The 22,307-nt window shown below is 37.4% G+C and overlaps 1 pseudogene; it reads right to left on the reverse strand.

Annotated features, from left to right (window-relative positions):
• Positions 1-7,715: 7,715 nt before the first annotated feature.
• LOC140502487 (large ribosomal subunit protein bL19m pseudogene) lies at positions 7,716-8,907 on the reverse strand (annotated as a pseudogene).
• Between the last annotated feature and the right edge of the window lie 13,400 nt (positions 8,908-22,307).

A 22,307-nucleotide genomic window follows, 5' to 3' on the forward strand; every position in this document is an offset into this window, starting at 1 on the left:
TTGTCCAAGGTCTTCTAGAAGAACCAACGTCTCTCCCCTGAGTCCTGGTTCAGTGTCTACCCAGTCAACCACAAGTTGGAATGAAATAAACATATTTTAAGGAATACTTAAGGGAACCCTTGGAAGAATACTACAAAAATCAGCCTCCAACCCCATGTGGTTTTTTTGAGCTATATACTCTGTAACTTGCTATGGGCAAAATCCTCTCATCAGTCTGTGGGATAAATCCAAAATGAGTAGCAGAAATGACAACTTATCTCTATTTCAACATGGAAATGTGGTTTCTCCAGATGTTTCCAATGTTCCAAATAGGGATTTCCAAAGCTTGAGCACTGTATCTAGGCCATTGGCCTAAACAACCCATCAGAAAGCAGAGGGCTTCTGTTCAGAAAGGATAATAGACAGACACTTACATCATCAGTGGGGACAGTAACTCCAAAAAGTGTTGAAATGAAGGTGATTTGAGGTAGAACACTATTTTTCATCCTGACAAAAGTAACTGGTATGTGTTAGGCACCGCATGGACGCAGATAATAGACAAATACCTCATGTGTAGGACCGTTAAAAAGTACGAAAGACACTAAGCAATCCAGAACATCAAGTGGTTGGTGAATCACTCTGGAGGCTGTTTTCCAAGACCACAAGAAATCAGGGTGGCAGTTTATAAGAAACATCAACTTGCTCCCCACAGCACAATAGGAAAATTACATTCATGATCTTCATTTTAGTCTACTGGGTAGGTTTTCAGCATGAAGAGACTTAGAAGCATAGACAGATTTTTTTTTTTTTTGGCGGGAAGGGGAGAGGCAGAGAGTCTCCTTTAATCATACCTTTAAAATTTAATTATCTGTGAGAAGATTGATGGAAACAGTGGTCTAACCTTGAGGGGTTTAGAAAACTACTTTTCTCTATGTGCTTTTTTTCAGTTTAGTTTCTTTGGGCTATTACTACTGCTATACTTGGCATACACACACACACATATATGTACATATATGAAAAATAAATGTACATATAGGTATGTGTCTATGTATATGTGTATATATATATGTATATATGTATCTCTTTATCTGTTTATCTACCTCCCTGATGAATGAACTGTTTCTCATTGCATAACTGGACTTTAATTCAGCAAATATTTCTTAAGTACCTACTATGGGAAGAGCTCTATGCAACATACTGGAGATAATATGGGCATTAGTTAAGACATAACTATGCCCTCATGGTTGACATTTCTTCAGTAACTTGAGAAGGTACGATGTTGTGAAAGGAAGGGAAACAATGTCAGATAAGACGTTTCTGTACAGTGAAGAATATATTAGCCAGTTCTTGTGGATGTTTGTGACAGTATTTTTATAAATTCATGAATTCCCCTTGATGAAATGGTTCATATAAATGTTTAATTAACCATTTTTCATGTGCTTACTATGTACATGTTATTGTCATTTTCACCAAGATTCTAGGGCAAAACAAAATTTTCTGTGCTCTCAAATAGCTTCTTATCTACTGAGGGTGGAAGTAGGCAATACAAAAAATTCAGAATATAATAAAAGTTACCTTGAAGAGGGAAAGAGTACCAACAACAAGGCTGCTTAGGTAGGGGAACAAGTTTAGAGAAGCTTTCACAGGGGGAATCTCTTGAAATGATACAGAAGATTAAACAGTCTAAAAAGCAAAGATGAGATAGTGTCTGCCTTTCCCCCACTTCAGGCCAGGTCATGCCCTTTATAAATTCAAGGATTTGAGAGATGGTGTGGGGAGGTAGGGAAACTCTGTATTCCAGTTTGGCTGGAAGGTACAGTTTATGAAGAAGTAGAGCAGAATCAGAATTGAAAAGTAGGTGTAGTAGGAACTAAAGTGTCAAAAGATTCATTACCAGACTAAGGGATTTGTCTTTGTTACTAGAGGCATTGGAAAGTTTCTGAAGATTTTTAAGCAGGAGGTGACATAGTCAGACCCAAGTCCTAGAAAGACTCTTATGGTATTCATGTTGAAGCTAAAATGGAGAGAGAAGATCAGAAACAGAGACCAATTGGGAGACCATTACAGCAATTCAAGTAAGAGAGAAGAGGTTAGGATTTCATCTAGGATAGTGGCTGAAGGTTGAAATTAAAGAAATGTTTTTAAGTAGAATTAAACTTGTGAAGTGGTTGGATATGGGGTAGAGTATGTTAAGGAAGAAGAAAGAGTCAAAGATAAGATACCAATTACGCTTATTAGGATAATGGTGATATTCTCTATAGAAATCTGGAATTTTGGATAAGAAAGACATATGGGGAGGGAGGAAGATAATATGATCTCATTTGAATATGCAAACAAAACCAGTATATTTTGCTATATTCAGGAAATGTTTCTAATAAAACATTTCTTTGCCATGAGGAAGAAATATAACATTGAAGATGCTATGAGATCTCCTTTATCAATTGAATGATGTAGACTAGAAAAAAATTCATATAAATGCAGAAAAATCACCTCTTATTCAAGAAACCAGAAGAGCCCTTGAGTTGAAACAAGAGGTCACAGTCAGAATCCCTAAATGCTTGTATATCTTTCACACCTCTCCCTTTTTTTCCCTTTCAGCTGTCAAAGACTCTTTACTGTACCTGCTGATAAATGGAGACCCTTATTCTGAGTCCAAGTTAACCTTAAGGTTAGTTCAGGGCTGATTTTATAGCATTAGTAACATACAAAATATTTTTAGTCACTTTTTGGATGACTTATAGTATAATTGTTATCATGGAACTTAGGGTATAAGGCCATATTGCATAGTAGAAAGGAGGAGATTGAATCGTTACTATGACACAACTAAACAAGTGACCTTATAAAACAGGGGCTTTGCTTACATTTTTTGGACTTCTTCCAATATAGTAATTATCTGCACTGTTTTTTTCCCCTTTATTTTTTATTTTTGCCTCTTAGCATACTATTTGGTTCTATGAAATTACTCTCTTCTAGGGGGAGGGACTGGGAAACTGGAGAAAACTATGATGGTATAAAAAATACATCAGTGAAAACTTAGTTTTAAAAATCTATATGGAGTCAAAATGGTATGACAGAGTTGAAAGGTACTTCATATTTTACACTTGACCAAAATGTTTGTTAGGTAGCTGTCTGGTGTCCTGGATGCTTGATTTCTCAATTTATCGAAGAAAATCTATGAGAGATAGAGAACACCATCAGAACCAACATCTTTATTTCTTAACACTATTTCCAAGAATTTACCTTTTATGGAGTTGAGAAAGTACAATCCTTTGGTTAGATCAAAAACTTTACTCAAACCAATGGAAACAATATTGAGGTTTTGACAGTGTCCCCTGAGATTTCCCTGTATCTGATGCTCTGAAAAGATCATATAAAGTGACCAGCGCTTCTTCAACTGTAGGTCACAAGTCCATGTGGGGTTGTGATGCACAGTTTAAGAAGCGTTGATAGCAGTTGTGAATGGAAAGAGTTTAAGAAGCCCTGATTATTATAAATGACAGTTTACCATGTCTTGAGGTCATTTTGAGCCTTGGGGGCTATAAGGCTGACAACATTATACAAGTAGTTAGTCTACCAGTTGGAGAGGCTAATAAGGTATATCAGTAAGTCCTCAAGTCAGCCTCACATTGGAAGGATAAACTATATTCATTGTTCTTGAATCCCTCAGAAGATTAACTGCTAAGGAAGAGCCCAGGAACACAACTAAGCATGAGCTCATGGAAGATAGGCTTCAGCTTTCTAGTTCGGTTTCCCCTCCTTGTATCTTGAAGGTTACTACCACTTTGAGTAGAGATGAGGCCATGTGTGCAAGCCTGCCAATTAGCAGATTAGCAAGATGCTTCCCATGTTGTAGACAGGGACAGACATTATCACTTGCGCAAATGGTGTTACTGAGCAGGACAGTGGGTTTGGAGGCCCCACTTTGCAGGATGGGCTTGCTTACTCTGTTACAGTTGCTGCCCTGTGCAAATGTTGACTTGTTGCACCTGGGAGCCTTCAGTACACAATGCGGGCAATCGCTGGCCTTTGCTTCCACATAAAAGCCTGACAAGGTCCACCTGAAGGACTCAGTGGCAACTGATAACTATGCCAGGCAATTAGGTAGTTTCTTAGTGGTAAAATTCATTAGCCCTCAATGTTTATGCCTTTATTTTCTACTTTGTCTCAAAATAGTTGTGTTTTCAAACACATTTTTCAGAATCCTCCTGATCATCTGTCAGATAAACTCTCATCTAGCTCTAGATTTTGAAAATTCTCCAAGAGATAAGGAGAAAATACAGTGACGTGGGGAGGCCATTTCCACAAAAAAGTATGGAAACAGGAGAAAAATGTGGATGATGGTACAAAGTCTTTTCTTTACCTTGCGTAGGGACTTTTTGGTTAATGAGAAGCTTTCTGAAAATTCTAATGCCTTTGTGTACCCAAGGTAACCTCAGATGACTGGAACTTCACAAATTATTTCAGGTAGAATGGTAAAGAGGCCGCAGGGTTGTTTTTGAAGAAAAGGACAGAAAGTTGATGTCCGGAAATCAGCTTTCTATACCACATTTACATTTTTACTGGTTTTGTGACCTAGGCCTATTGACTTAACCTTTTCAAAAATCAGTTTCTTTCTGTAAAATGGGGATAACTCTTGAACTACTAACTACATAGGATTGTGAGGACCAAATAAGGTAAAGTGTAGGCAGAATTTTGTGTGCTAGTAAAATGGCATATAAATGTTAAGTAATATGGTAGAATAATAAGTCTTACAGTTACAAGGAGACAGAAGCAGATAAAGCACTGAGACTGTAGTCAGGAAGACATGAGTTCAAATCCTATTTTTAACGCCTCAAGGGTGCATGACCTAAGAAAAGTCACTTAGCTTTTATGCCTGATGCAAATCCCTAGCAACGGACTTACTAAATTCTAGCTAAGGTGCTGTAAATTGTGGTGGAGGAAGTTCCCTACCCTAACACATCTCCTTCCCTCATTTGTATCTATAATCTATATTTATACATGCACATATATACATAGAATGAAGGGAAATTCATAATAGTTCATATTAATATGTAACATTTATATAGTTAACATGTAGAATAGGGATGATAATCTGCCTTCTAAGGTTGCTATGAAGATGAAATGAGATAATATTTTTAAAATACTTTGTAACCTTAAAGCAGAAAGTTAGGTGGCACAGTGGATAGAGTGCTGGATCCGGAACCAGGAAGACTCATCTTCCTGAGTTCAAATCCAGTCTCAGACACTAACTACATGTGTGACCTCAGATAAGTCACTTAACCCTGTTTGCCTCAGTTTCCTCATTTATAAAATGAACTGGAGAAGGAAGTGGCAAACCACTCCAGTACCTTTGCCAAGAAAATCCTAAATGGGGTCATGAAGAGTCAGATGTGACTGAAATGACTGAACAACCACATTATAGCATTCCATAAATGTTAATTTACTATTAATATTATTAAATACCATGCCCAAAACCACACAGGTGATAGTGCTGGGATTTAAACTAAGGTTTTCTGAAGATTTCCATGTACTTTTTCCTTGGAGACTATAACGAGGCACTCTGTCATGAGTTTAGCTCATTCCATTTTAAAATAATTTTAATATTTCTTGAGATATCTGAATGTCCACAGACACTCCTTTAGGTTGTTAGCACAGTTCAAATACTTCTCTGGACATGGTGATTTTGATTGAGTTCTTAATGAATAAAATGAAAGATGAAGAATGAAATGAAATGTGAGTATGTATGTGTGTGTGTGTGTGTATGTTCGTGTGTATAAAATCTCTCCTAAGATAATCACAGTGGTGATATCTTCAGTTTTGTAACATATGAGGAAGAACTTTCTCCATGTCCCTATAAGCATGGGATATATGAACATTTTACACAAGGAAAGAGAGGAAGAATGAACTTTACAAGGTCAATTTTTGTATGGCCTGGCTTTTTCCTGAAGACATACAGCCACACTGATTTGTATTTTTTCTCTAAGTGTCGTAAATACTTTTATTACCCACTGTTTGTTGTTCAAAATGGGCGCAGGCAGTTATTTCTGCTGGACAACTGAGAATGCAGTCCCCTTCTTTTATGGCTTGAAATTTGAAAACCAGGGTGGCTGCCTTTAAAATCAATTAAGAAACCTCCATGGAAAATTACCTGGAAGGTTTCATCATTGGCAAAAGCAAAGGAGGGAAGCTGGAGTCACCTGAAACCTTATACAAATTGCATCAGATCCAGCCCCAGTACTCATTGGCAAGAGTTTGGCCTTGGAATTGTCGAGATTTTTCTAAATGGTAAAAATCTCAAAGTTACATTTTAAGACTGTCTTTCCTACTAATTCTTTTTATTGCCTTTTTATTGCCCTAGGAAAGCAGCAACACAAAAGATCCTTTTACATCCTTTGATTAAAAAAGCAGAATCTGAGAGATTGGCTTGTCCTGCTATGTTCCGCAGAGAAAAGTCTGTAGCAGATCAGCCCAGGTCTTACCAGTAAAAGTCACAGCAATCATCATAAGTTATTGGGACGGTGTTACAGGAAGTGAGCTTATTCTTTTCCACTAATAGACCAAGGGAAACAATTCCAAGTCCTAATGTATGAAAACTATGGGCCTGGATTCTCACCCTGGGTTGTAGAAAATTTATAGTTCCATAGATGGAAATCTTTCTCTGTTTCTGTCTGTCTCTTCTCTGCCTCTGTCTCTCTGTCTCTTTATATGCCTATTTTAGTCTTTATCTCTCAGCAAATTAAATATATGCGTAATTTGGATAATACTAAATGTCACTCACACACAACTGAGTACTGAATCTATTTTGCTTGATTTTCTACTCTGAGGTTCCTCCTTTCCCCACTTCTTTCAGTACATGTTACTTTTCATAAGACACAGATTAATTTATGCTTTATACCATATTTTTATACAAAATCATTTAACTGCATTAGTTCACGTGAGAGGAGTCTGAAGTTATTCAAAGATTAAAAGTGAAAAAAGAGTCATTCAGTCATCTTTAAAAATAATTCCCATTTCTATTTCATTCTGGGCTCAAAGTAAATAGTTTTATGTAAAGGTAGCCCTCAATGTCATGACTGAGATGCAAATACTTTGCCCACTACATGACTTACATATATGATGGGACTTTACAATAGGGGGATAGGCTATTGTTCCTATAATTGATCTTCTTTCCTTCACCAAATGAAACAAACATCTTCACTGCTACTGACTAATGAAAGGTTCTTAAACTGCAGTCAGTGGACTTGCTTAAAAAATAACTGCATTTCAAAGGCTTTTTTTTTTAATCCTATGGATTTTATCTGAGAAGTCAGTCGATTTCACCAGTCTGTCCAAGGGGTCCGTTACACAAAAAAGCTTAAGGATATCTGTACTAGAGCCTCTGCCCTTTCTTACTCTTCAATAGCTCCCCCTTAAAATCACCTTCATTACCCCTGGAAACCATGTTACTTTGGGAACCACTTTAATGGAAACCCAGTTCTTGAAATCCTAGAGCTGCTGGTCCCTATTCCAGTTATCAAGGGAGAAGGTGATGAAGGAGCCATTACTCTCACTGAGCATGTGCAAGAATGAGATTATCTCTGTTCCTGCTGTTGGTTAAGAGGAACAGTAAATTCTTCCTGATTAAAAGAGCTGCAGCTGAAGGTGAGAAAGATAGTTCAATTGGGCAAGTCACATATCTCCTTTGGTACTGTGTATTCATTTATAAAATTGGATTGGATTGAATGAATTCTTACAGGTTTAAGCCCAATGAATTCTACGATTTTATTTTATTGTTTTGTTTAACAAACGTTTATCATACTGCTTTTATGTGTGCCACAGGTTCATCAGGGAGGAGGGTGTATGCACAATGAGGCCGGCCCCTCACTTTCCCAGACCCCGGAGGGCCCATGACTCCAGACTCGAAGGGTCTCTCTGGTCAGAGGAGGGATGGATGTCCTGGTCAGTAAAAAGCCTCCCTCACATTATCTGAGAGGATCAGATGGTGTTCCTCCATCAGAGAGGATGAGGGTGGAAGCAGGAGGCGGTCTTCGGCCAGGTGCAGCGGCCTCTCTAGGTCAGGCCTGGACACTTGTGCGCCTCAGGACCTCGGATGTGCCTCTATCTCCTCCCATATCTTGGCCTCGATCTTGGACGTGTCATACTCCCTCATCATGTCAAACTCGAGCCAGGGCTGGCTCCACTTCTGGGCGTCCTTCAGCTAGTCCTCAATCAGGCACAGGTCAAAGCGGATGCTCTTGATGTTGAACTTGGGACACTCCCACCACTTGAACCACGGTTTGGGCTTCATCTTGACCTTGAGCTCACTCACGGGCACCTCCGGGTCGTGGGGACCGGGCCACGGCTTTATGTCTAAGTCAAAAGTGCTGTACTCAGGCAGGGCATCTCGGAGGTACGTGAGGCTGTCGTCCAAGCACTTCTCCAATCTGAGCACCTGGATCCCTGGATGCGGGGGGATCTCCACACCTTGGCCCTAGATGGTATTGCGCAGCACGAAGGTGGCCCCTAGGCCCTTGCCCTACCTCTGGGTACGGATGCTCAGAAAGCGGCTGGTTTTCCCCTTAGCATAGGAGTCCGAGGAGGTGACAGCCAGGATACTCCCCACGGAAAACTCGGGGATGTGGAGAACCCTGCACCGCTGCAGCATGTTCTGGCGCTGCAGCTGGAACTTGAGTGGGTTTGTCCAGCCCCGCGGAGGGATGAACTCGGGCTCAAGAACCTGCGCTCTTGCTCAGCTTCCTGTCTCTTGTGCCCAATGATGGGTTTGGGGGGAGGCGGGAAGGTCCCTGGGGCCAGAGAGGTGACGGCAGGTGGGCACGCGCGGCGCGGCCAGAGACGCAGGCGGAGGAGAGCAGACGCCAAGCCTGTGGGCGCCGCCCTGTTGCCCAGGTTTGGGAAGAGGAATCTGAATTCTATGATTTTAACAGACATTTTTTCCAGTATCATTTTATTTTATTATATATGATGAAATATTGATGTCATTATCCAACCTCCCACTGCCACCCCATACCTTGTATCAAAGAAGCAAAATTAAGCAAAACAAACATGTTGATAATCTGACAATTTATGTCTCTTTCCATATTCATGGTCCATCCCCTCCATTCCAAGGGAGAGAGGTACTTCACATACTGTTGCCTGGGTCAAGATTTATTATTGTATTTATAAATTATAAGAAGTTATAAGAGCAATATCAATAACAATATCTAGTGTTTATATAATTTTTCAAGTTTTAATAGGTGCTTTACAAGTATAACCTAATTTTATCATGACAACTGCGCCAACATGTAGGTGTTACTCTTAGCCTCACTTTACAGATCAGGCACATGGAGGCAGACAGAAGTCCAGTGATTTGCCCAATGTCACACAGCTGGTAAGTGTCTGAGGTTGGATTTGAACTTACATCTTCCTGACTCCATGTCCAGTGCTATACCTATTGTGCTACCTAGCTTCCTGTAGATAACAAGCATTCTGCATATATTATTTTATTTATTTGTTTTTAATTTGTGGAATAATACAAGCATTTCTGTAACAATATAATAAAAAGATAATTGTGCATAAAATGCAAATATTATGTACAACTTGCTTTTCTTTTTAAATATATAATAAGGCATCACATAATTTCTTTTCTTTTTCCCCCTTTTTTCTTCCCTCCCTCACTACCCTTGTGATGGTAACTATTAGATATAAATAGGCATATATGTATATATGTGTATATATATATAATTATTCCATACATACTTCTATTTATCAATTCTTTCTCTGGATGTAGATAGCATTTTTCTTCACATGTCCTTTATAGTGAATTTGGGATTTATAATAGTCAAAATGACTGTCACTTAAAGTTGTGCTTAAAATTGTAGTTGTTACTATATACTATGTATTCTCTTGGTTCTACTCATTTCACTGTTCATTATGCACATATTATTCATGTCAAAATTTTATTCAGCACATACAGCTAGCTTCAAACTGCTCTAAGACATTTGGGACACTCTGGATTATTTACCAGGCTAGGGAGATAGAAAAATGAAAAAACAAAACCAAAACCAATGATAGCTGTGGCCTCAAAGGGCTTACAGCTGAATACAGGAAATGGAGGGGCACTGAAAATCTACTCTAAAATTCCATGGGTGGGAGAAATTACATTCTGCTGGAAATTAGGGGGAGCATAAGGATCAGAAAGACTAACCAGCTCACATTCACATAGGTATAGAGTAGCAAAGCAGGAATCCAAATCCCTGGCTCTCACAGCCATGTGAAATTATTTAGACATGCTGAGCCTGAGTAACTGAAGGGAAGGTAATGCCATCAGAGAGAAGTTAATGATTTTGAGTTGTAAGCAAGGACATATTTTTTCTTTAGAAAGTATGTGATAGAAAATGACTTGGCTTCATAGTACAATTTGTATCACCAATATTGAAGTATCTACCTTGTACAAGGCATCAGGATATAGTACTGAACTCAGTTGGATACAATTCCATTATTTTTACTGCTAAAAAGAATTTTGTAGGTTCTCTTTCTAATCTAGCCACTATTTAAAATGCCATTTTTATAGCCAAATATTTTCCAAGTTCCAAACAGTCAACTTATCAACAAGTTCCTATGATAATCCAATGAATAAAGCTGTGCTCATAAAGTTCACATATTTCAGGACTTTTGGAAATGAAGTGGTTAGTTAAATTCTGTTTTCATACAAATTGGATAAGAGCATTCATCTACATGAGCTATGGTCTTTAGAGATTTATGCAATTATTCATTGTGGTAGAACTCTAATATTACAGTTCCTCCTCCTACCTCCTTTTCTTCAGCTCCAACTCCCTCCTCCTCCTGTTCCCCTTCAGGATAACATAGCCATGAAGTGTCAAGTCTTGCCCAAGGAAGCCAACCATGCCAATCTACAACTCTATCCCTTGCACATAGGGACAAGATCTTCAATTTCATTAGTATAGGGAGCTTCCAGGTGAGAAAACTTCTATTAGAGCTGGCCAATGCTTTTTCTGCAACTTATAGCCTCACAGAATTGCCCCTCTGCTGCAGTGAGAGATTAATTGACGTGCCTATAGCCATACAGCCAATAGGAGTCAAAGGAATGACAGGAATTCAGGTCTTCCTGAGTCCAGCTCTCTAACCATTATACCACAGTCTCATTTGCACATAGTTTATGCATGTACCTTACACAGAATAGATGCTTTAAAATATTCTTTGAATTGAAGAGAACAATTATTTCCATAAAAATGATTCCTACCTGCATATTCATTCCTAAATGCTGTCTTGAATTCCTGGACTGCTTAGCCAACTGTCTATTTGACATCTTCACCCGGATAACTATTTGTAAGTTATAGTCATGTCATAGAGATTTGCTTAGAATACTGACAGATCAAGTGATTTCCCAAAGGTCATATTGCCAGTATATGTTAGAATCAGGACTTAAACCCTAAGTTTCCTGAGTCAACCATCACTGTCATTCAGGTAGTATATTAAGAACTTTAAGAAGAGAGACACGTTGATATTTGCCCCTAATTTAGGGATAGTCAAAGACATATTTGAGGTTTAGCAACAGTATTACTGTCTTAGAACATTACAGAGCAATGATTTTTTTAAAAAAAAATCCATTCTGTGGAAATGACAAAGTCAAAACAAGTAATAGTCTTAAAAATTCACAAGAAATCTTGCTCTGCTGAGATAGTTAAAGAAATTCAAAAATAAAGGTTAATGATGAGGATACTCATCACACCTATCAAAGTAAGTTGTTATCAAATTTGTCAAACTTCATAAATTTTTTTATTTTTCAAGAATTTTGATTTTTATTAGTTCAAAGAACTCTCTGGTGATGCCATTTACCAGCACAGATTGGAAATTGTTCTATAATTTATATTTTTAGTGAGTTGCTTGCGGTCACTAGGAGGTTAAGGGTCTTGCCCAGGGTTATACAGCTAGTATGCATGTGACAGAGGCAGGCCTTGAACCTAGGTCATTCTGTCTCTGAGGCCAGCTTACTCTCCATTACATCATATTGCCACTCTTTGAGCCTGCATGAGCTACAAATAAATGTGATTACCTCCTTGTCTATGCAGAATGCCATTAAAATTAAAAAAAACCCAGATACCTTACAATAGGTATTACAATGAGATCAGCGTTTCGGAACTAACAGTGATCAAACTCAATTTGAACTTAATTCATTTCTGTTATTGCTGTTGTGGTAGGAATCATAACAAAAGATCTTCAGTTTCCATTAAACTTTGTTGTTGTCCATGTTATTGGTTCATCTTACAGGATCTACAGCTGATCATTGGTAATTAAAGACATATTAAACCACATGCTCATGGGTGGTCAGTTGGTTTGGTTTCTGTTCCTTGATGACTAGTCTTAATCTAAAGCCAAACTGCACTGAGAGCTATTTTGATGGCATATTATAAAATCATTTTTAAAACACAATACAACAAAACAAACTGATCTGAGTGGAGAATGCCAGTTTTCTAAGACTACTGATAGTGGAATCATGCTCTATTACTGGAATCAACAATTAGAGGATAAACAAAGGTTGGATTAGTTAGAAAATTGGCTGCAGGGATAATTTTTCTTTTCAAATTGTTAAGAAAAAAGATGTAAGTTAATTTTAAGATAGAAATTATATTAGCTCAAATTTCTCCAGTGCTTTATAAAGTCTACAAAATATTTTCCTCAAAACAATCTTGAAAGTGTTATTTTATTATACATATGTATGTTTGTGTATACTGATATTTATACATATAATCTCCCCAATAGAAAGGGAGCTTCTTGAAGTCAGCAAGTATTTACTTCATTTTTTTTTTTTTTGTCTTTATATACCCCACTGACTAGAAGAGTGGTTGGTACACAGAAGAACTTTAATAAATGCATTTACTGGTTAATCTTTTTTTTTTTTTAGTTGAAGAAACTGAGCTTTAGGGAAGTAAAAAGTCAATAAGTAGAAACCAGATTAGAACTCAGATCTTCTGAGTCCAAAGTTAGTGTTGTTTTTCCTACACTAATACTGGATACTCCCTTTCATTAAAATGAAATTCCATTTGGCATCTCTCCCAAAGTGGTCCAGAACAGAGGAAAAATTCCCTCTGTAGAAAAATAACAGCACTCTTTGTAGAAGCAAATGACTGGAAGCAAAATAAGTGTCAATCAATTGCGAAATGAAACAACAAATTGTGGTCTGTGACTAGAATGTGATATTATTGCACCAAATGACAAATATCACAGATCGAGAGAAGCATGAAGGAAAACAACTGTGAAAGAACTCAGGACACTGATCTCAAATCAGCAAACAATTCAATAGCAGCAAACTTCAAAGGACTGATGATGAAATGTATCTCTTGACAAAGAGGTAACAATGTCCATATTAAATGTGACAGGCATTCTCAGATATGATCAATGTGCTGATAAATTTCTGTAGAATTTTGACTTCTAAGGTCTCATATCTCTGATACTGTAATCTTAGGGTTTTTTGTTGGTAGAGGTAGTGCTAATCTTTTTCAGTCTTTGTGCATTGTGGTAACTATTTTACATTTGTTAAATGTCTCTAAGAAATAATGATAATGAGTCCCTTCCTTTATGTCTATATATTTCTCATTTTAAAAAATCTGGTAGTTTGTTTGAGATAAATCTGCATAAATACTTTTAAAAGTTTCAGACATTATATGGGTATATATATATGTCTGATACACACACACACACACACACACACATATATATATATATATATGTATATATGTCAGATGTCACTGTAATTATTTAAGGAGGCCAGTCTAGAAATGCTATAATTATACATAGTCTCAATTCAGCTTTTATTCTTTCTTCTATTCAGGTATTTACTTTGACCTTTTATCTAACCTGACTGGATTTGGTTGATGCTTACAAGACTATTGCATATGAAAACAGTTTTTTGTTTTGAAAGTTGTCTGGGTACTCACCAACCCCAGTGCCTTCCTATTTTCTTCTTGAGCCAGACTTCATGATGTGTAGGGAGCAGACTCCTCAGTAATTTATCAAACTTTGATTGCCCTTTTCTTTTTTTGGTCCAGAATCATCTTTTCTTTATATAGTTTATGCTGTTCTTGGTTTCCATCTTTACATTCTCCACACTTCATAGACACTTCAGTTTGAATGATAAATTAACTTAGTTTGGGAGAATCTTGTTAATTTCTTCATAGAATTTATCTCCTTATTTAGCCTTTGTAACAGAAAGTGGCTTTTAATTTTTATATTATTTATTTTCATATAAGGGCCTATTGTTTTTGTGGTTTACTTAAGTTCTGCATGGCGATATAATCAAATGCCCCTGGGATTTTTTTTTATTTTTGGAGGGTATAGGGTACATATATATAATATATGTGTGTGTGTGTATATATATATATATATATATATATATATATATATATATATAAAATCTAGGCAGGTAGGTGGTATAAATGGAGTACCAGACCTGAAGTTAGCAAGATTCATCCTTCTGAATTCAAATCTGGCCTCAGATACTTACTAGCTGTGTGACCTTTAGGACTACTTTCTGTATGACTTGTAGGTGAACTCTAGTTACATGTGTTGTCTCCTCAAATTGTAGTGTGAAGTGATCTAGAGCAGAGAGTATTTTATTTTCACTTTGCCTCTCCAGTACTTACCATGGTAATAAGTAAGGGCTTACTAAGGACTTTATCATACATTCACAATGAATAGCTCAGGCTTGGCATAGCAGAGTTTTATCAAGTGATAAATCCACTGGTTTTAGTGCCAATGTGATATTCACAGTGCCTACAGCAGCCACGAATATCTGTGCACAATTCTGAATTGCAAAATACAATAGACTCTCCACATGGAAGACAGAACCAAAACATTTATTCAGACGCCAGAAAGCCAAATCCATCATAGTAACAAAAGCATCTACACACAGTAACAATGCAAAGGGCAACATGAGCCCCAAGCCTTCTTTCTCTTAGGCTTCCCACAAACAAACTCCCTTAAACAAAATCACAAACAAGCTCTTTCACTTACCCTAGCCAGCAGCTTGCTCATCTGCATCTTTCCTACCTCTGACTTCTCTCATGACCAAATTTCATCTCAGCTCTGCTCTAACTACACCTCTTCCTGTTCCACGCTTCAGCAAATTCCTCCCTGCACAGACTCATGTGACTCAGGCTTTCGTGTGACCCAGGAAGGTCAGATGGGCCTATTAATGAATGGAAAAGATCTTCCCATTTAAATGACCCATACACTGGTGCATGTGAATTGTCTTTGCCTCATTCACCAAGCAAATGATGCTCTGTAGATGACATACGTGTGGTGTGGAATGACATAATTGTGGCTTGGTGTGGCATAAATGCAATGTGGCATGTAACATGTATTATGAGATTGGGAACATATCCATGACAATTCAGGACATGGGGTGACATAAGCATGACATGACATGGTATATGGCATATATGGTATACATATATGGCATATATATATATCAAGGCATCCCGTTACATGGTGTGATATGAAAGCATACCATGTCATATATGATATAGTGTGATATAAGCATAACACATGTATGGTGGGACTTGTATGTGATGTGACAGATATGTGCATAGCATCTTGTGATAAAACTGTGACTCGGTGTGACATAAGCATGACATGCATAGTGTGATATGTTATGTGCCATGGCATGACAGTGTGAAGTATGAGTGACATACATAGTTATATACTATGTGATATAACAGGGCATGATAAGGCATATTCATGACATGTGATAACATGTGTAACATAGTGTGATGTAGCATATATATGTCAATCACATCCTAGTCACACATAATGTAAAATTTGTTATACACATAAATTTAACCAAATATTTATCAACCAAAATTTCCATTAGAACCAATCTATCAATTAATCAACACACATTTATAATGCATCTACCATGCCACAGGCATTGTGCTAGGCCCTGGGAAAAGAAGATCAAAAGCAAAGCCATCCTGGTCACAATATATCTCTGAATATATTCTAATCGGAGATAATATAAACACAGACACATGTGATTCTTAAATATGCATGTAAATATGTGCATACATACAAGATACATACAAAACTAGATATAAGGTAACCTTAGAGGGGAAGACACTACTAGCAGCTGAGGGGACTACAAGAACAGACTTCCTGAAGAAGGTGGTGTTTGGCTGATTTTCTAAAGAAACGAAGGATCCCAGGAGGCAGAAAGGAGGAAGGATATCTCAGGCTTGGGGGTAGACAACAGAATAATTGAGAAGGGAGAGTGGCTGTATGTGAGGCCAAGCAAGTAGCTCAGTATGGCTGAACCCTAAAGTGTGTGGAGAGGATAATGTGTAAAAATATTAGGAAAGTAAGAAGGGGTAGAGTTATGGAAAACTGTAAATGTCAAGCAGAGGAGTTTAGATTTGATTCTAGAGATGAGAGAAGTCACTTAACCTCTGCAGGCTTCGAGTTCCTCATCTGTGAAATGGTAATAATAATATTTGTACTACCTACTTTACAGGGTTATTAGGAGGCTCAAAAGAGGTAATGTATTTGGAGCACTTTGCACATCTTAAAGTGGTCTATAAATGTCATCTCTTATTATCACACTTAGTAGGTCCTTGATAAATGTTTCTAGAAGGAATAGGGGAGATCTGTATTATTATTATTTTTATGTTGCTGCTATTTTACTTTGTTTAATTCATCAGTTTCCACATTTCATAAGTGACTACTATGTGCAAAACAATATATTAAATTCCTGTAGCATAAAGAAAGATAAAAAACATAACAAAACAGGCCTTGTCCTTCTCTGCAGAGACATGCAATACTACAGGGATGGAATGCTGTACACACTGTCAGATAAGATGCTTGCTGATTTATTTATTTCCCTATTTTTATTTATTACAAAAGAGGGTCTAGTGTCTCCCATAGCATCCTGGGCCATCTCCAGGCATCCTGATGAATATCTGGTCACTGCATCAGATGACTCAGGAAAGTGAGGCTGGTGACCTCCCTCACTCAAATCAAAGTCAAATGCATGTCATGTCATAATGTCCCTAATGTCATGGTCCTTTTTAAAAACAAAGGACAAGCATGATTGGCCCTAATTTTCTATTTGAAGAAACTAAGCTTCAGGGGGTGGGGTGTTATATACAGAAATTACTGTATTTGATAAACAACAAAAAAGCCAATAAAGATTTTTTTTTGAAAAATTGCAGAAATGAGAAGGGGAGAAAATATTGGGGAGCAGTTAGTAAATCAGATCATCTGGAATATAGAAACCATGAAGAAAAATGAAGCAAAATAAGACTGGAAAGCCAAATTGGAGGCAGATTGTAAGACAAAGAAAAGAGTTTGTGTTTTATCCTATAGGTAATTGAAGGACACTAACAGTTTGTGATCATGGCGTTTAAGTGATCTGACCTCTGTAATAGAAGGATTACTTTGGTAGTGTTAGGGAGGCTAGAAGAGAAGGAGAGAGGGAGCAGAAGTACGAGAATATTAGCTAACTATTTCAATAATACAGGTATCAGGTAAAGACTTCACTTAGATGAAGCAAGTGCCATTTAGTACTAGAATTGAAAGAACTTGGCAAATTATTGTATGTGGTTGGGTGGGAGATAGGGAAGAGTCATAGATGACTATGTTTTGAGTCTGAGAAATTAGGAAGATTGTAGTGCCACCAAAAACATGGAGTAGTTGAGAGGAGATATGTTTTTTTGGGGGGTAAGATGTTACATTAAGCTCTGGATATATGGAGTTTGAGGTACCATTGAGACATCTGGGTAGTGATGATAACCAGACAGCTGGAGAGACATTGGAAGAAAGGTCAGGGTTGGATATATTGACTTGAGGTGTCTTTGAAGAAAAGTGATGATTTTAGCCCCAGGAATGGATGAGATCTCCTAGGGAAACAATGCAGAAAGAGAGCAAAAAGGGCTGACAGGAGAGCATTAGCAAATACAACATCTAAGGCAAGGGCAGGAAGAGAAAGGTGAACCAATGAAGAAGGCTGAGGCTGGATTAACTAGGTGGGAGGTGAACAAAGTCAAAGCAGTGTAACAGAATTCCAAAATGGAGAGAGTAAAGGGAAAAGTAGAGCAAAGAATAGCACTCATTAGCAGAGAATGAAAGCTGAAGCAGTAAACAGAGGATTTTAATCACTTTTTAAGTGAACTGCTATACAAAGTATATAAACTGATCCAATCTCTTATTCATAGTACTTCTGCCAAGGTTTAAAAAACATCTTATTTATCCCTCTGGAGACAGTAGACAAGGCTATGCCCCTAATCACTTTTTGTTCTGGAGGTTTGGCAAGTTGGTATGTTTGAAGGACTGCCATGTTTGTTCCTTCTTTACATGTGTACTTTCCATGAAGTAATTACTACCTCCTGCAGGGTTAAGGAGGTAGGCCAAACTCTCCATTAGATCAGCTCCTTTAGCTTCAGAAACCCTATGGATTCATTGGTTCTAGTCAAACAGAAATTTTTCCCCTATGGGGAAGTATTATATGATAAGGTGGAGATCTCTGATAATCAGCAGTATAAAAAAAAAGGATTTCAATGGCAAAGCACCGTATTTGTATGACCATTCATTTGTCTTTTGGGTGACAGAACACCTTCACTGTCAAACTACTTTTGCTCAAAATTTGATCACAACCTAGACCATGTAGGCCATGTAGGCCATGTAGGCCATGGATTTGTGTCTTGGCCAGGGAAACCTTGTCTTCTACTAAATTATAACCAGCTAATTTCACCATAGAATGCCTACATTTTAGTAATGAATGAAATGACTGTTTACCTTGGAAGGTTTTTTAGCCTAAGAAGATAAAAGCTGGGGCGAGGCATGGGGGTGTATAAGGAGTGATAATGGTCTTTGAGAAAATGAAGTGTTATTGTAGAGAGGAGGGAGGCCAGCTGTTTTTCATCACCAGGGGACAGAACCAGAGAATGGACTGAAATGCACCAGAAGAAAATCAAGAGAGTTGTAAGTGTGGATTTAGCCACGCTGAGGGTTAAATAGTTATTTCTAAAACAACTTCTTGTAATTAATTGGGAAATCAATCTAGGAGGGTCTATATTGCTACTTAGGTATTGGGTATTCCATCAGTTCTCTAAGATCCCCAAAATGAAAGGCTAAAATATTTAATTTCCAAGTTGGCTTCACCACCATCATCATCTACAACAAATATTTCAGGAGTGCCTCTGATTTACAAAACACTATACAGGAAGGAATATTTCTAATCATCCCTTTGGGCATCTTGCTTCTGGCTTTCCTCTCATGTTTTGATAATTTTGTCATAGATTGAAGGGCCTAGGAAATACTTTTGTGTGATATTTACCTCTGTCAGAAAGCTGCAAACTCTTATATTATGGTCACTCTAAATGAATATGACACACTGAAGCAAATCACTTAAGCATTCCTTGAAATAACCTTTAGAAGCTAGTTTCTGTTTCAAAGATAATAGCTGCCTCCAGTTTAGTTATCATTATGATTTGACATCCTATTGCTGTCTGTAAATGTGACTTAAGAGATCACATCATCATTTGTTATTATGTTCATAAACCTTGAAATGTATTATTATTATTTTAAAAACAGGCCCATGGAAATATCATCGAGTCTCCTAAATTTGCACTGGTCTTGCCATTTCCTCCTCCTTGAAATCTAATTTCCTTCTGCTGGACTCTACTTGCTAGGTTAAGAGAATGCCAACACTTTGATTGTCCCTCAGATCCTAGGGAATACTAAAAACAAAGGGGACAGGTTGGAGGGGGAGGGTCATTCAAATTCTTTCAGATCTGCTAATTGATTTTCATCAGATCCATAGTCCAATTTCTGACACTTCCTTCCACATAGCCATCTACCACATTGTATTTGGTCCAAAGTGGCTTGCCAGCCTCTTTCTTGACTTAATACCCATTTGAAGAGGCCCTGATGCATAGTCAGAAAGCCTAGCCCTATCTCTTACTAGAATTTCTCCCTTTTCTAAAATGTGTTTTCATTGGTATTTGGTATTATTTTCCTAATAAAATCATACCTCTCAGTATCATAGTTGTCCCTTGGAAAATATTTCATCTTCTTCTGTACTCTGCACTTCAGAATAAAGACCAATTCAGAGATTGCTTGCTTCCTAACTTGCTATAATCCTTAAAGACACTTGTGTTTCTGAATTAAAGCAGACGTCTGTTCTTCCTCATTAGAGTGGAAGCGGCCCCTCCCCTTAGGATAGGGGGTGGGGGAAGTTGTGTGCCTCTCATCACTCTGCTGTGTTGAATAGAGTAGGCCAGTAGGGGTGCTATTTCAATAAATGATTCTTCCATTGAGCTCATAAGTATTCTGAATTTTTTCCCTTTTTTGAAACTAATTATCCTCTTTTGATTTCAGCTCCTTTCACTCTATCACTGGTGTTGGTTTATCTAGGATCCCCTTAAGTCTGGAAAGTCTGAATTCAGGACCAATAATGCCTCACCATGAGAGAAATGGGAATGAAATAGTGAAAGTAAAACTTCAGTCCCATAAAAAGGAAAATGTTACTATTAATTTCTCACAAAGGGGGAATGCTTGAAGTTAAATGTTGACTTTAAGACAGGTAACTGTTTAAGCTTTGGTCTGGAATGGGAAAGCTGACACAACCAAATGCTTGCCTGGAGATCTACAAACTTCAAAGGGAGTTAACGGGTATGTGTAGGTCAATAGACTAACCATATGACACATTTCAAAGATGTTTGATGCCTTCGTAGGAACACTTGAAAAACGCTTTTTACTCTTTATTGTCCTGGAAATTGTCTGGAGGCTTCACTACCCATCTTTGCTATACCAGGGACTCCTAAGTGAAGGCAGTGCTGATTTCTGAAAATGGAGACAGACCATTTCAGTTAAACCAGCTGTGGTATTATATCCACAAAATCTAGTTGGAGTTAATTTTGCCTTTCTGAAATGTTTTGTACAGAGGGGGTAAGACCAAGTGAAACTAAAAACCAGTATTTTAATTGTGAGCTATTTCAATCAGATTACAGACCCATGTTACCTTGGCTACAATTTATTTAGCTGGTTTCAGTGGAACAAATGGTGGGTAGCAAGGCATTGGGATGGGAATGATGGTTCTGCTTCTGACTAGTCATGTCATTTTTCTCTGGTCACAAACTATCTTCTGTCTAATTTAGGATTTGGAAATACTTGTTTCTGCCCCATATCTATATCACAGCTCTAGTGTGAAAAAATAGTGTCTCACAGAAAACTCTGTGTAAACTGAAAGAAAAATTAACAACTACATATCTAAAGTCATCATTATTTTGTTTCTGGAGATTGAATTAAATCAGTACAATACTTTTAGGATCTTATTTCTCTTACCAAATTACTATTCAAAGCCATCACAGTTTAGCACAATTTGAATATGGATGTGATGATCATTGGAATCAATAAACTGGCACTTCTTGTTGCTAAATTGTCCCACATAGTTAGATCAATGATTATTTGGCAATAGCTAATTTCCATATTGTCAACAGTGTATATTAATTATTAGAATTTGTTGATCTCAGTTACTGAATAAGGGTTTTACTGAAAACCTAGGTAGGTCCTGACATCTCATATCTCTCTCTCTCTCTCTCTCTCTCTCTCTCATCTATCATCTATCCATGTATCTGTCTGTCTGTCTGTCTGTCTCTCTACAGCTATATATCTGTTATAATATGTCACTTTTACATTAAACCCTTACATAAAGATTACAATATATAAAACATGTATATGTAATAGACACATATACTGTATATATCCAATGTAGATAGTAGAGGACAACAATAAAAGAACTCTTAACCTTTCCTTAGTTAACTAAACTTCAACCAACACATTTATTACCAGTTGCTCTATTCAGTTCCTCTGAATTACTGGGACCTACATTGCTCTCTACAATGAAAACTAACTTTGTGTGTGATTTTTTAATCTTATGTTCATGTTTCTCTCATGTTTCCCACTTTTTCCACATTTTCTCAATTTTAATTTCCCAATTTTCACATTTCTCAAATTAAAGCTACCTTGGATTATGTAGAATCTCTTTTTAAAAGATATAGACTAACTCTGTAGGTTCCATAACATGAGATAATTGGGGTTTGATTTTTTTAAAAAAACAAGTATGTAGTAAAATCAGTCATTAATTCTTCTATGCTATAATCTGACAAGTCTTGACAATCAGCAGAAGAAAAGAATCTTCTAATAATTTTTCACCACAGGTAGATGGCAGCACACCCTTTGGTTGATTATTCTTTTCTGAGTTTGAAAGTGTTATCTGCACATTAAATATAAATGTTTGTGTATCTGTAGGAGTTTCATTATCCTCATCTATCTTCCAT

Source organism: Notamacropus eugenii, chromosome 4 (genome assembly GCF_028372415.1).
Source record: "Notamacropus eugenii isolate mMacEug1 chromosome 4, mMacEug1.pri_v2, whole genome shotgun sequence".
Lineage (NCBI taxonomy): Eukaryota > Metazoa > Chordata > Mammalia > Diprotodontia > Macropodidae > Notamacropus > Notamacropus eugenii.